At 44.0% G+C, this 13198-nt stretch overlaps 1 protein-coding gene across 2 annotated transcripts in view; it reads right to left on the minus strand.

Annotated features, from left to right (window-relative positions):
- Nucleotides 1-13198, minus strand: part of Myo5b (myosin VB) — a 281784-nt gene that overhangs the window by 191802 nt on the left and 76784 nt on the right. The window lies entirely within an intron of this gene.

A 13198-nucleotide genomic window follows, 5' to 3' on the forward strand; every position in this document is an offset into this window, starting at 1 on the left:
GGAGGGTAAGAGGAATGGAACGAGGAATGGCAAGGATTTGGACAAAAGGATAACAATCTACTGAGGCCATCCCAGTAGACCAATGGAATTACCTAGTCAGGGCAGCCCCATAGCAAACCGTCACTGGAACCATAACCCAACTCTCTGCCAGTGGACTTAGACTATTTCCAGGCTGGTCCTCCTCAAGATGTGGGCATCTGGTATGTTTCGGCAGCTTTCTAATTTCAGCTGCAGAGACACAGTCCAGGAAATGAGGCAGACACATCTAAGGGCCTGAAGAAACAAAGAAGACTCCAAATGAATAACTGCCTGCCTTGAAGGGATTTCAAATAAGAGGCTCAAAGATGGAAAGAAAAGATTAGAAAAAATGGCGGGGGGGGGGGGGGGCGCGATGCAGAAGCAGACACAGCCTTAAGCTGAAATTCAGAAGAATCATGCAGGCAAGAATATGGATGAAAAAGATATTAAAAGGGATGGTTGGGTTTTACATTTTAAAATGTGAATACAGGGGACTAGAAAGGTTAGGGGGACAAGCTCAAGGTCACACAGTGTAATGAGGAGGAAAGATAAGAGTGTGGATTCAAGAAACAGCCATTAAATGATTATACCATCTTTAACTAATGGATTGCTTCTGGGTTCTTCCTAACATACCTCATTCGTGCAGAAGTGTCTGCAGCCTGCTGCTTTGGTAAGAATCCATTTTAATGAAGACATACCCAGTCACCCCAACAAACTATAAAAGAATTGCAAAGTTACCATGGAAACCAGGGGGTTCTAGGAAAAGGCTGGTCAGCTGCACAGCTGCCATAGATGGACCATAACTTTCAGGCTTTCCAAGATGATGATACTCTGAAAAAAAATCATGCTATGAATGAATGAGACATTCCAGAACTCGAATGTGAAATGGAGAAATGGAAGGAAGAGAGGGGCATAGGCATTCTACTGTCACTTAACTCACTGAATAAATGTCCAAACTGTTGGCCTACAAAAATACTTTAAGATGTTGAAATCCTAAGCATGACATAAAATTCAGAATCCATAAAGTAAAAGACCAACAGATTGGCCAAAAAGACTCCATAGGGGCTGGGAATATGGTCTAGTGGGTAGAGTGCTTGCCTTGCAAAAAGACTCCGTACACAAGCTTAAAAAAAAACTGGTAGAAGATGTGAGGAAAGAAAAAAAAAACTTCCCAAACACAGAGAAAGGTTTTAAATATTGATCATTTTCAATGTTCCTATAAACCACTAAGAAAATATGAACAATCTATAAAGAACTCCAAGAAACATTTCTTTGAGATCAACATAGGAAAAGATGCTCAACCTCATTATGATTCAAGAATGGCCATTAAAGGATGAGATACCATTCTTTAATCTACAAGCTTTTAAAAAAAAATTAAAAGACTGCTAACTCCCAAGGTATGAAGAAACAAGCGTGCTACCACTGTTGACAGAGTACAAAATGGATTCTGTGTGGAGAGCACTGTGACCGTAGCTTACCACGCCCAGGACTTTCACCTGCAAATGTACCAGCTTGAGGGTGAAGAAAGGAAGTAAAAATGGATGCTAAACTGGTTGACACGTCCATCAACAGGAGGATAGCAACAAATCAACACCGGCTGCCAGCATAAATCTTGCTGTTACTAATGGGTACCGAATTGATATGTATTGATTTGGGAAGAAAATCAAGGTGTATTAACATACAACATAAGTTACAAAATACTACATTGTTTATTGCATAGGCATTGTTTTTATTTTTAAAATGCCATCCATCTACTGACACTCATATTTCACAAAAGCAAATGGCTAGTCTGGAAATATTCCCACCAAAACTTAAGAGTGCTTCTGAGCAAGTGAGTTTAGAGGAGGGGACACAATCTTAAAAAAAAAAAAAAAAAGTAAGTCAGGCTACGGTAACTCATACCTGTAGTCCTAGCTACTGAAGAGGCTGATATTTGAGGCTCATGGGTCAAAGCCAGCCTCAGCCAGAAAGTCTATGAAACTTTCATGTCCAGCCAACCAGCAAAAAGCCAGAAGCAGAGCTGTGGCTCAAGTGGTAGACTGTTATCCTGGAGCACAAAAGGCAAGAGAAAGTGCCCAGGCTCTGAGTTCAAGTCTCAATACCAGCACAAGAAACAAAGAAACAAAAACAGTATGATGATCCTCCTAGTTATTGCTTCCTGCACTTCTCTAGTTTTCTGTAATACTCGAGTTCTTTCTTGATCAAAAATAATTCAATTAAACTGAAGATATGATGATGAAACAGATTTAAAAGCAGTATTGTATTCTAGAGGAGAGACGTACAGGAATGACCGGCTCACTACACTACTGCCCTGTGAGGACATTTATCAAAGAAGGGGAGGGAGACACAGCCGGCACCAGGGGAGCAGGCCCGTCATCCTAGCTGCTCAAGAAGCTGAGATCTGAGGATAAGACTTTAAAATCTGAAGGCAGAAAAATCAGAGAGACTCTTCTCTCCAATTAACCAACAAAAAGCAGGATGCGGAGGTGTGGATCAAGTGGTATAGTGCCGACCTTAAGCAGAAAAAGTCAAGCAGGAATGCAAGCCCCAGTACAGGCATGAGAACGGTATGTATGTATGCACATGTCTGCGTGCGTGCATGCACGCGCACGCGCGCGCGCACACACACACACGGAGGCAGGGCCACAGGCGACAATGCAGATCAGTAATGCTTTCAACAGAAACAACACAGACTGAGACACTGAGCTGTTTGTTCTTACACTTCATCTGTAAACCTGTATGAATCCTGCAGGCCTTCCATTGTGGCACAGACTCTTTCTGTAAAGATTTCTAGCAGCTCCGTGATCTAAGGCTATGTCCCGCTGCCCATGGGCCTGCCGGCAAGAGAAGCCTGCAGCCTGCACTGCAGGCCCCATGGCATCCCTTCTCGAGAGCTTCCACAAAAACATCTTCTGTGACAGTTGGCTATCCAGAGCCATTTCTGCTCTGGGGACCAGTGTGCTGACAGGGTCAGTGATTCCACATCAGGTGGAGAAATGACCTACATTTACCTCCTCACATACTCAGGCCTGCAGTGAGCCCATGAAATCAAGGGTCTGGTGCCAGGTCTTGGGTAAAACAACTAAGGAGCTGCTTTACCATGGTGACATTTGTTTCGCCAGCAGGTAGTCACTGAAATGAAGGAGGCATGTGTGTCGACCACCCAGCAGCTAAGCTGCTCCTAACTCATGTACAGCCACCCAGTCCCCATTTGAAGCATCTTGGTTCACACATTTACTTATTTCTTGCTTTTAAATTAGGCTGCAAGAGCCATGGTCTTCTGGTCTTCAAACTTCCACCTTGACAACCCATCCTACCAACAGGTAGCAGACACCTTCCCATACTTGGGGGAGCCATCTCACTCCCTGTTGGAGCTTCCTCTTAAGGCTGCATTTCTCAGTTTATATCCAAAGCCATCAGGGCCCCATTTTCCTCTCCCTATCAGCCTGACTTTTTTTTTTTATATATAACATGTTCATTTGTTCTGGCAGCAGTTGGTCCTACTCTAAGCTTGGCCACTGGCTAGCAGCATATCTTAACTTGAAATAATCCCTCCCATGCCCTGCCTTGTACTCCTGCTTCCTGGTCTGCCCAGACTTCCTCCTCTAGTCTCTAACTTCCTGATATCCACTAGATTCTTGCTGGCTCCCAGACAGACACTCTGCCTCTCAACAACGGCCATTTCCAGTTCCTGCAGGGAGAACCCAGCTGAACCTCTACAGACCCTCAGCCCTCAGGGCTAATGTTTGTGCTGGGCAACTCCACCTGTGCAAAGGGCAGAGTAGACACTGTCAAATGGAAGTGTGTTCCTCTGTCCAGGGAAACCTGATTTTCAAAATGTGGTCGAGGATATGGTTTTCCTTCATACTTCGTTCTGCCTAACCATGTTGAAGGTCTCCCCATACTCATGACTTATGCTCTTCCCACTGCTTCTTACACTCTCATTCCCCACAAATGTCCCCACCTCTACAGTCCACCCTTCTCTTTTGTGTCCTACCACAGTATCTGGACCACCACTGCTCTTATCTCATCCACAATGTGGACTCCATGAAAGTAGTCACAGTGACATTCCATTGTTGGTTGTTTCTTTGTTTTTTGGTTGGGGGGGCTTGAACTTAGGCCTAGCACTGTCCCTGAGCTTTTGTGCTCAAGGCTAGTGCTCTACCACTTTGAGCCACAGCTCCACTTCCAGTGTTCTGGTGGTTAACTGGAGATAGTGTCTTGCTTACAGCCTTTCCTGACCCAACTGGCTTTGAACCACGATCCTCAGATCTCAGCCTCCTGAGTAGCTAGGATTACAGGTGTGAGCCATCAGCACCTGAACACCTTGCCATTCTTTCAAGTCCCAGTCTTAATACATTACTTGGACTCAATCATAAATTCCTCAACTTCTTGAGTAATTTCACTGCTACTGGAGTATTCCTAAATCAAGTAACTTTATACAACAAAATTTATTTAGAAAGTATTTATTTGAGTTTCTATCTGCTAAAAATCATTCTTTTAGAGCAGAACACAGGCAATAAGCATGATGGGAATGCAGACTTCACAGGCAGTAATCTTCAGGTTCTAGTAAGCAGTCATTGAATGTCAGCCAGTGCTCAGGAAGGACAGAAAAGTTCTGTAAAAATCCCAAAATTCACAAGGTCTCTGCACAAACCCTTGACAGCTCGTGCCACAGCTGCAGGTGCCAAAAGAACCAGGGCAGTGGATCACAGGTCTGTGAGAGCAGAGAAGGAAGCAGAAAGAACAGAGGGAAATGGGGCTAGTACAACCTGGGAATAGAAGAATAGCTACCAGCTCAGAAACTTTTTGCCAGTCCTGGGGCTTGAACTCAGGGCCTGAACACTGTCCCTGGCTTCTTTTTGCTCAAGGCTAGCACTCTACTACTTGAGCCACAGCACCACTCACAGCTTTTTCTGTGTGGTGCTGAGGAATCAAACCCAGGGCCTCAAGCATGCTAGACAAGCACTCTATCACTAAGCCACATTCCCAGCCCCACCAGCTAGGAAGTGGATATTCAATCAGAAACAAAGGAGGAACTACAACTGTTTTGTTTTGTTTTTAACAGGCTAGTGGTGTGAGTCAGGAAAGGGCAAGCAGGCCAGCTTCTCACAGGCAAAAACCAAGAGAGCCCCTCTCAAGTTCAGGGTAAATAATATCCCATGGCATCTATTATTTTAACATTGCCTCCACAAAATAATTTGTCTATATTTAACATCCTCGGTCAATTACATATTAGTTAATATCAACAGATTCGTGGAGATACCACATTGCCTAAAGCAACCTGTTTGCTCATTTAATGGCCCACATGTCAAAGGGCAAATATTATTTTGAAGCTAACTAGGCAGCAACCCTCATTGTCATGTTATACAGATTCCAATCAAATTGTAACATTCACAGTAAGTGTCCCATTAAATCAACACTAAAGTAATCAACCAGGCAATTTGTTGAGATGAAGAACATTCACAGCAAGGAGACTGCTCTTATTCCCTGTGTCCTGTAGATTGCAACAGAGCTTTGAAAATAGTCCATCATTCAGCTGGGTGGTGCAGATGGAAAGTGCAATAGCACAGAACTGGATGACCAGGAAATGGCTCCCAGAGATGAGAGGATCTCAACAGAGGGAAAAGAAAGGCTGAGAAACAGAAATGAAGTCACATAGACAAAGTGAGGTAGTAGATGCTGTAGCAAGCTCTTCCATCTAACCCACAGGGTGACGCCCTGTCTATGCGAGTGGAATACAATGACCCAGAACAGCAGAGGCTCATGCTGATCAGCTCCTGTCACTCCAGGAAACCCCCAGGGGCCAAACTATCTGCGTCCTACGCCCCATCTTCAGCACTCAGGCCACTGTCAAAACTGAAAATCTTTATGCAGACCTGAATAAATCTGAAGAATGAGAGCGGTGACCTTTCTGTGAACAACTGAAGCACAAGGACAAAGCAAATGACCTTCCCGAGGGCGGTGAGACTTCACACACCTGTGCTCCATTTTGCTTCCCTAAGTCCATCTTATCTGACCACGGACTCCACCCACACCCCAGTGGTTCTCAATCTGGAGTTCCTCAGTGAGGTCTAAAGAGTTGAGCTTCCAACCTAAGAGACATCTTCGTCCTAACTTTCAGATCTACTACTCTGAATAAAAGGCAATTCAAACATGCAAGTAACAAAACACTCAAAATACCTAAAATAGAAAATATCAAGAGGGAGATGAGTGCCCTCAGGTGGAGTCGAACAATGATGAAGGCTTCTCATCACAGGAAGTGGCTGGAGGCTGTAGCTTTCAGGGGAAGGGGTAGCAGGGTGACAAGATGCTTGAGGTTCCTGCTACTCCTGGCTTGGCAGCAGGGCTATTGCCCTGCCAGGAGTAAAATGTGGTTGGCTGCTTGGAGTTCTCAGCTCTAATGGATTGCTTAGAACAGAAGATCTTATGGTGAGAGGTTCTCAGGTAGGAGAACCACCATCGACCCCTAAGACACACCTGAACTTTGAGCTATTTTAACAGATGGGATTTGGCTTCTATCTCCTCTAAGTAGCATAAAGATAAAGTGCATTTGCAGGTTTAGTTGAGAAATACAAGCCCTCTACCCCTTCCCCTGAAAGCTAGCTTGCCCATCCACCATTGCAAATATACAATTAATGCTCTACCAAAGGTCGAAATGCAAATCTGGAATACCTGTGTGTCCGCCCCTCCCCCGCCCCGGTCTTCCACTGGCTTACTGGGCCAGTCTGGGACACTGAACATAGAGCCAAGGTGCCACAGACCCTCTGTGTCCTGGGCAATCTTCAGAGACTTACCTCCCACAACCCAGTGGGTGCATTCCAAATTCAGAGCTAAGACACACCATCTAGGTGCAGCCAAGCTCTGGCTGGAAACTAGAGAAACAACATGAGGTCATATTCAAGTGTAGGCCAATGACAGACGGAGGAGTGTATATTATTTTCTACACAAGCACATCTGTTTGGATATTCACTAGAGTAAATTCTTAAATGACTAGCTCACAGTTTTGCTTTGTCAGGATTAAATCCAAGTATTTTATGTGACATCTGCTTCTGCTAAATCAAGATCTTGTTGGATCCCAAGCTGTCAGACTGAAGACAGGGTGTGTGACAGCCTTGAGAGAAAAAAAAAAATCACCTTTTGTTCAGACATAGAAATCCCAGCTTCTTTGATCACCTATGAAGCGTCAACAGGTTTATGGGTAATAAAATGACCTCATCTGATAGGCACAGACATGCTTAAATTATCTCCAAGCAGGAAACCAGCTGTATAGTATGAAAGGAAGAGACTTTAGCCCTCTGCCTACCGCCCTCTCCACACACTTCCTTACTCTGATCCCAAAGCACACAATATTGACTGAGTCAGGTTTCAGGATATCAATGGCTACTAGTTCTTACTGGGTCACACCTGTTGGAGCCTAAAGCACACAGTGCTTCGCCCCTCTCTTCACTTCCCTTCTTTCAGGTCTATAGGAACTAGCAAGCTGAACCAGGGCTCCAGGCTTCTCCATGCTGGGCAATCCTGGTTCTCGCTTCCCTGTCATTGCTTTTCAGGGGCTATGACTTTGAAGAACACAGTAAGACTTTTAAACATTGATGTTTCAGAAGATCATAGGTGGTGGTGGAAAGATGATCAGTGGACGGATGAGTGGAGGAAAGCTAAAGGACTAAGTACCATGATAAACAATACTGAATTCTATCTGGGAAACTAGCTAAGAGGGAAGATCTTGTGTTCAACACATACAAGAAAATGGAACCTGTGGGAGGTGATGGGTTCAGCTTAGGCTGCCAGTGTCCTGTGGTCAGCCAACCTGGCTACCTGCTTTGCGGGCTCAGGCATCTTGTCACTTTGGCAAGGCAATGGTCTCAAGAGTTTACCAAAGGCCTTAAATTTGAGGGTAGCTTAGGGGCCCTAAACTCAGTTTCATTTTTAACCAGTGATTTTGTTGTTTCTGTGGACACTCTATGAAGCCAATTTATAGAGCCTAGGAAAGTTAAGAGCTTCTTGCTAGTAACGTTATGGTGCTATCCCATGATTGTTCAAAATCCACAGGATGGGTTCATCATCTCAATCCTTCTTTTACTTCATCCTTCCTGGAAAACACTCACTTTCTAACATTATACCTGAAGTTCCAAAGGGATGGAGCAGGCACACATCATTGTTTATGGAACATGGCTTTCAGGCCATGTTGACCTAAGAATCTTCTTCTTAGTTAAAAAGTTGCCATTTTCTAAATGCTTTCCTTTAGTTTTTGTTTCTACCATGAAAAATATCCCATTCATTTACTTATGGTCATTAATTTATTCAATAAGGTTAAACTAATTTTTAAAACTAATAATTAAGTTAAAGGACAAGCATTCGTAAGCCTGGGCAATTAAATTGTTTACCTTTGTGGTAGTTCTTGTCTTTTTTTTTGGGGGGGGGGTCAGTTGTGAGGCTTGAACTCTGGGCCTGGGCTCTTTCCCTCAGCTCTTAAGCTCAAGGCTAGCTCTCTACCTCTTGAACCACAGCACAACTTCTGGTTTTCTGGTGGCTTACTGGAGATAAAGAGTCTCACAGATTTTCCTGCCCAGGCTGGCTTTGAACCATGATCTGCAGATCTCAGCCTCCTGAGTAGCTGGGATCACAGGCGTGAGCCACCAGCACCCAGCAGTTCTTCTCTTTCTTTGAGCTGAAGGGTAAGGTTAAGTAGCATACTTCACACTATGCTCTTTTAAGTTATAGCTAATCCAATAAAAACCACTAGAAGCCTTCCACCAAGCTTTAAACAACAACAACAACAACAACAACAACAACAACAAAAACCCAAGCAATTCACAACCTTTGGCACCAAATTTTGTTTCCATAATACTGGGATTCTGTCCTGTGGCTTTTTTTGCCTGGCCTTGTATACCTACCTGGTTCTAGGAATCTAGCAGGTGAGTGTGGTTCTCTGAGACATACATAAACAGACCAGAAAACCAGAAGTAGCACTGTGGCTCAAAGTAGTACAACACTAGCCTTGAACATAAAAGCTCAGGGACAGCATCCAGGCACAAAGTTAAAGCTCCAAGACACAAAAAAAATTCAGACCCAGATAAAGCTGAAAGACAGAACAGAAACAAGTCACTATTAGACATGCATCTCAATGGTAAGACATAAACAAACACCTTCTGGAGTCGGAGCTAGTAAGCAGCCAGAATGTTACACAGGCATTCTGTCACAAAGTTCAGGGAGGTGTTGATGGCAAGATTTCATTGTACTCTGAGGTCTTGAACCATTATTTATCCACCAATCCAAACAACGTGGCTCTGGAACAATATCCACTTCTGTATCATCCTCAGTGTTGGTTTCTGATAGGAGGTAAGTTTTGCCATCCAATAATCTGATCTTCTCTCATTCTTGTGAATAAAGCATCACCTCATAGTTCTCCTCTGTCTCTCTGTCTCATATAGGTAAGCCCTGGAGAAATGATCACTGTGAAAAGTCTCTTTTTCACCTTTACTAAGAAGACATACAAGGAGAGGACCCCTGCCTTACAAAAAAACAGGCAATGGGAATTCGTGAAGGAAACTCATCTGCCCCAATTCCGCATCTGTGCCTTTGGCAGGTGGAGAGATGGTAGAGACCACCTGACCCACAGCTTCCTAATCCCTTCAGGCAACTCCATAATGCCGATACCTATCCAATAGACAAATAGGACAACCGGAGGAAGTCGAACTTCTTCCATTGGGACCTCACTAATGAAAGGAAAAAGTTGGGGGGTGAGGTGGGTACAATGTGGCCCTTCGTGTTTTAGAATAAAGGCCTGCAAGTCACTGCCAAAAAAAAAAAAGACTGCATTTGAGAAAGTGCATCAAGGCTCAGATTTGACAAGACCCCAAATTACATTACACTCCCCTCAGTTTACAGAGGCAAAACTAAAACCCAAACCAAAACAGGGTAGAGAAGTGGCTCCACGCACACATTTATTCCATGTTAGAAGCTGGCTTCAGGCTTCCAGGATGCCATTCAGGTTTTTAAGCCACATGGAACTACACAGGCATATAACAGTACAGAGAGCCAGAAAGTGGCCAATGCCCTCCTCCTCCTGCTTTGTTCTACATGTCTCTTGTCACACAGCACACATGTATACAGAGTACAATTATTAGAAGTAAATGTCTGCATAGCCAGGAAGCCAACACCACCACACCATGGAGTTCTCAGCTCCTCCCAGTCTCCTGCCCCATGCTCCACAGGCGAGTCATTACCCTGTCTTTCCACATCATTCCCTGGCTTCTCCTTATAATTTTCCCACCTACATAAGACTCCGTGTATAACAGAGCTGAGCTTTGCCTATAGTTGAGTTCTGTAGAAATGTGCATTGTTTTGTGGCTGGTCTTTTGTTCCACACTGAGGTTCATTCATGTCACCTCCTGTTGCCAGAGCTCATTCTTTTAGCTATTGTGTGCACTTACTTCCATTGCATGAACATACTGTGATGTACTTGTTTACTGATGGATATGTCTCTGATGTTTTTAATATTAATGTTGAATCAACTGAGCCCACATAATTTTAATATGATTAGAGTGAAAATCTCTCAGTACCCAGAGCATAAACATAACTTCTCTAGAAAGCCTATATTGGCTAAAGAGTCCACAAAGGCCAGGGAATAGGAAATTATGCAGATGGGCCTCCTACAAACATGAATCTTTGGAAATCCACAGTGCTTCACTAGCAAGTATACAGCCTTTGTCTCGGGTCCTGTAAATAAAGCCTTACTATTTGCTGATGTCTGAATCAGGAGAGAGAGAGAGAGAGGGGAGAGAGAGAGAGAGAGAGAGAGAGAGAGAGAGAGAGAGAGAGAGAGAGAGAGAGAGAGTAGCAACTGTGCTGCTGACACCAGCCATGTAGATAAAAGTTGTGATTACTTTCTTCCTAACCAGTTGTGAATTACTCCAGTCCAACAGGAGGCTGATCAAGCAGCTGTCAACCAGCCAAATCTAACACAAGGCTGAACCTGTTCCTCCCATGTACAGCCATGTTTCCTAGTGAGGTATTCTTTCCTCTCAAACAACACAGTGGGTTTGAATTGTCCCACATGCCAAAACTGTAACTAAGGCTCCAGGAAGAACCAAGAACCAGGATGGTAATCTTAAGATTCTCCACATGCTTCAGTACCAATGGTTCATGCCTATATCCTAAGGCCTAAGGATTGAGGTTTGGAGCCAAACTGTGGGAGGTCTTAAATCCAGCTAACTGGAGATGTGGCTCAAGAAGAGAGCACTAGCTGTGACTGAAAAAGTTAAGTGAGAATGTGAGGCCCCAAGTTCAAGCTCCAGTACCAGCATGCATGCACACACAAAAGATTCCCTACGCCGACTACGATGGGTGATCTCTGCTTACCCTCCCATCCACACTTCCACCATAATAGAATAAGGGACCATAATAGAATAAGAAAAGCATCCGATGTCATCCTAAAAGAGGAGTCAGGAAAAGCCAGCCATAGTCAAGACTGACTACACGCCTTTCTATGAGAACAGAATTTGTTACTGGATACAAGAGGGGAACCACGAATGCTAGGCACCTATAAAGGAAAAGAGATGACCATAAGCTTTGAGGAAAAACTTTAAAGTGTTAAGAGGATATTCCCTAAGGCATGCTCTGTACACCATCCGCTTGCTAACCTTGTCCCCTGGCCAGCTGACAACCAGTTTTCCAAAGGTAGAAGTAGACAGGACAACCTCCTCCTAAATAGTGTAACAGCAACAAGCTCCATCGCTGAATATCTTCCTCCCTTAGGATTCCAGTGCAAGTCCTCCAAACAAGCCCAAAGTCCTGTGACCTGCTCCAAATCCTCCACTGATTCCCACCTCAGAGGAAAAGTCAAACCTTCACGGTGCCCTCACAGGCTGCACCCAGTCTGCGGCTCCCAGCCTCAGATCCTGCCCTCTTCCAATTCTCCCACCTGAGCTCCAGCTACAGGCTTCCTCCCCATCACCAGGCCCACTGCACCTCAGGCCTGGGCAGCTGCTGTTCCCTGTCTGTGACATTCCTCTTCAGATAGCTATGTCACTCATCCACCTGCTTCAAGTTGCCCAAGGGGGAACTTCTCATGTCATAGCCCTTCTGTCATTCTGTCTTCCTGGCACCAAGCAGTCTCTGTGGATGACAAACTTCATTGGCTTATCTTTCTCACTGTAGGTTCCCTGTGGCCTGGAGCCACACACACACCCTAACTCTAGGGACAATAATTTGTAAACACTTATGCATTTGAATGAACAGGACAGCACTTACTTTGATTTCACACAAGAAAGCAGGTTATTTCCTCAGCAAAATTGTGCACCTTGCAAAGCATGTGTATGTTACTAAAAAAAAAAAAAAAAACCCAAAGCTAAGCTTTGATGCTAGATCTGTAGGACTCCACAGCAACTCTGAATCTCTGTTCTGACATCCAAGTGCTCTTTTTCTTATCCCTCAATATGTGTCACTCAAGCCAGCCGGGTACACTCCATAAATGCAGAATCACAAGGCACAGAGCATACTAAGGACAAGGAAGGAAACTTCCATTAGTTAAGTAGATTCCAGAGATGTCTGTAGTAGAGACTGGTGAGAATAATGAGTTCATTGGGGCCATTAGCTATCTACCTGAATAGATTATCTTGACAGTGCAGAATGAGAATGTACTTGAAAGCAAAAATGAGTCTACCCAGAACATCACAAATTAGGATACCATAAAGATACTTGCACATCTATGTTCATTGCTGCGCTATTCGTGATAGCCAAGTTATAGAGACAGCTCAGATACTCTACAATAGATGAGTAGATTTTAAAAAATTGTATCAATGCACAATGGATTTTCACAGCCATTTGAAAGAATAATATTATGTCATTTGCAAGGGAAATGGATGGACCTAGAACAAATCATGTTAAGTGAGGTAAGCCAAGCTCAGAGACATGAAGAGCATATGTTTTCTCTCCTATGCAAAAGCTAGATCTAAAATACACTGGGACACAATAAAGTATACAAGACTCTAGGCAATCACACACAATGAGACCAGAGAAAAATACTCCTAGGAGAGGAAAACAAAGGTGCAATGCCTATGTACAGCATCTGATATGTAAAATATTTTTTCCTTTGTTTCTGTATTCAGGTTCTTTTGTCTTCATTCATGTTTCATGTATCTGTCTTTGGGAGGGCAAGGGGGCACAGAAATGGAGG

Source organism: Perognathus longimembris, chromosome 15, assembly GCF_023159225.1.
Source record: "Perognathus longimembris pacificus isolate PPM17 chromosome 15, ASM2315922v1, whole genome shotgun sequence".
Classification (NCBI taxonomy): Eukaryota; Metazoa; Chordata; class Mammalia; order Rodentia; family Heteromyidae; genus Perognathus; species Perognathus longimembris.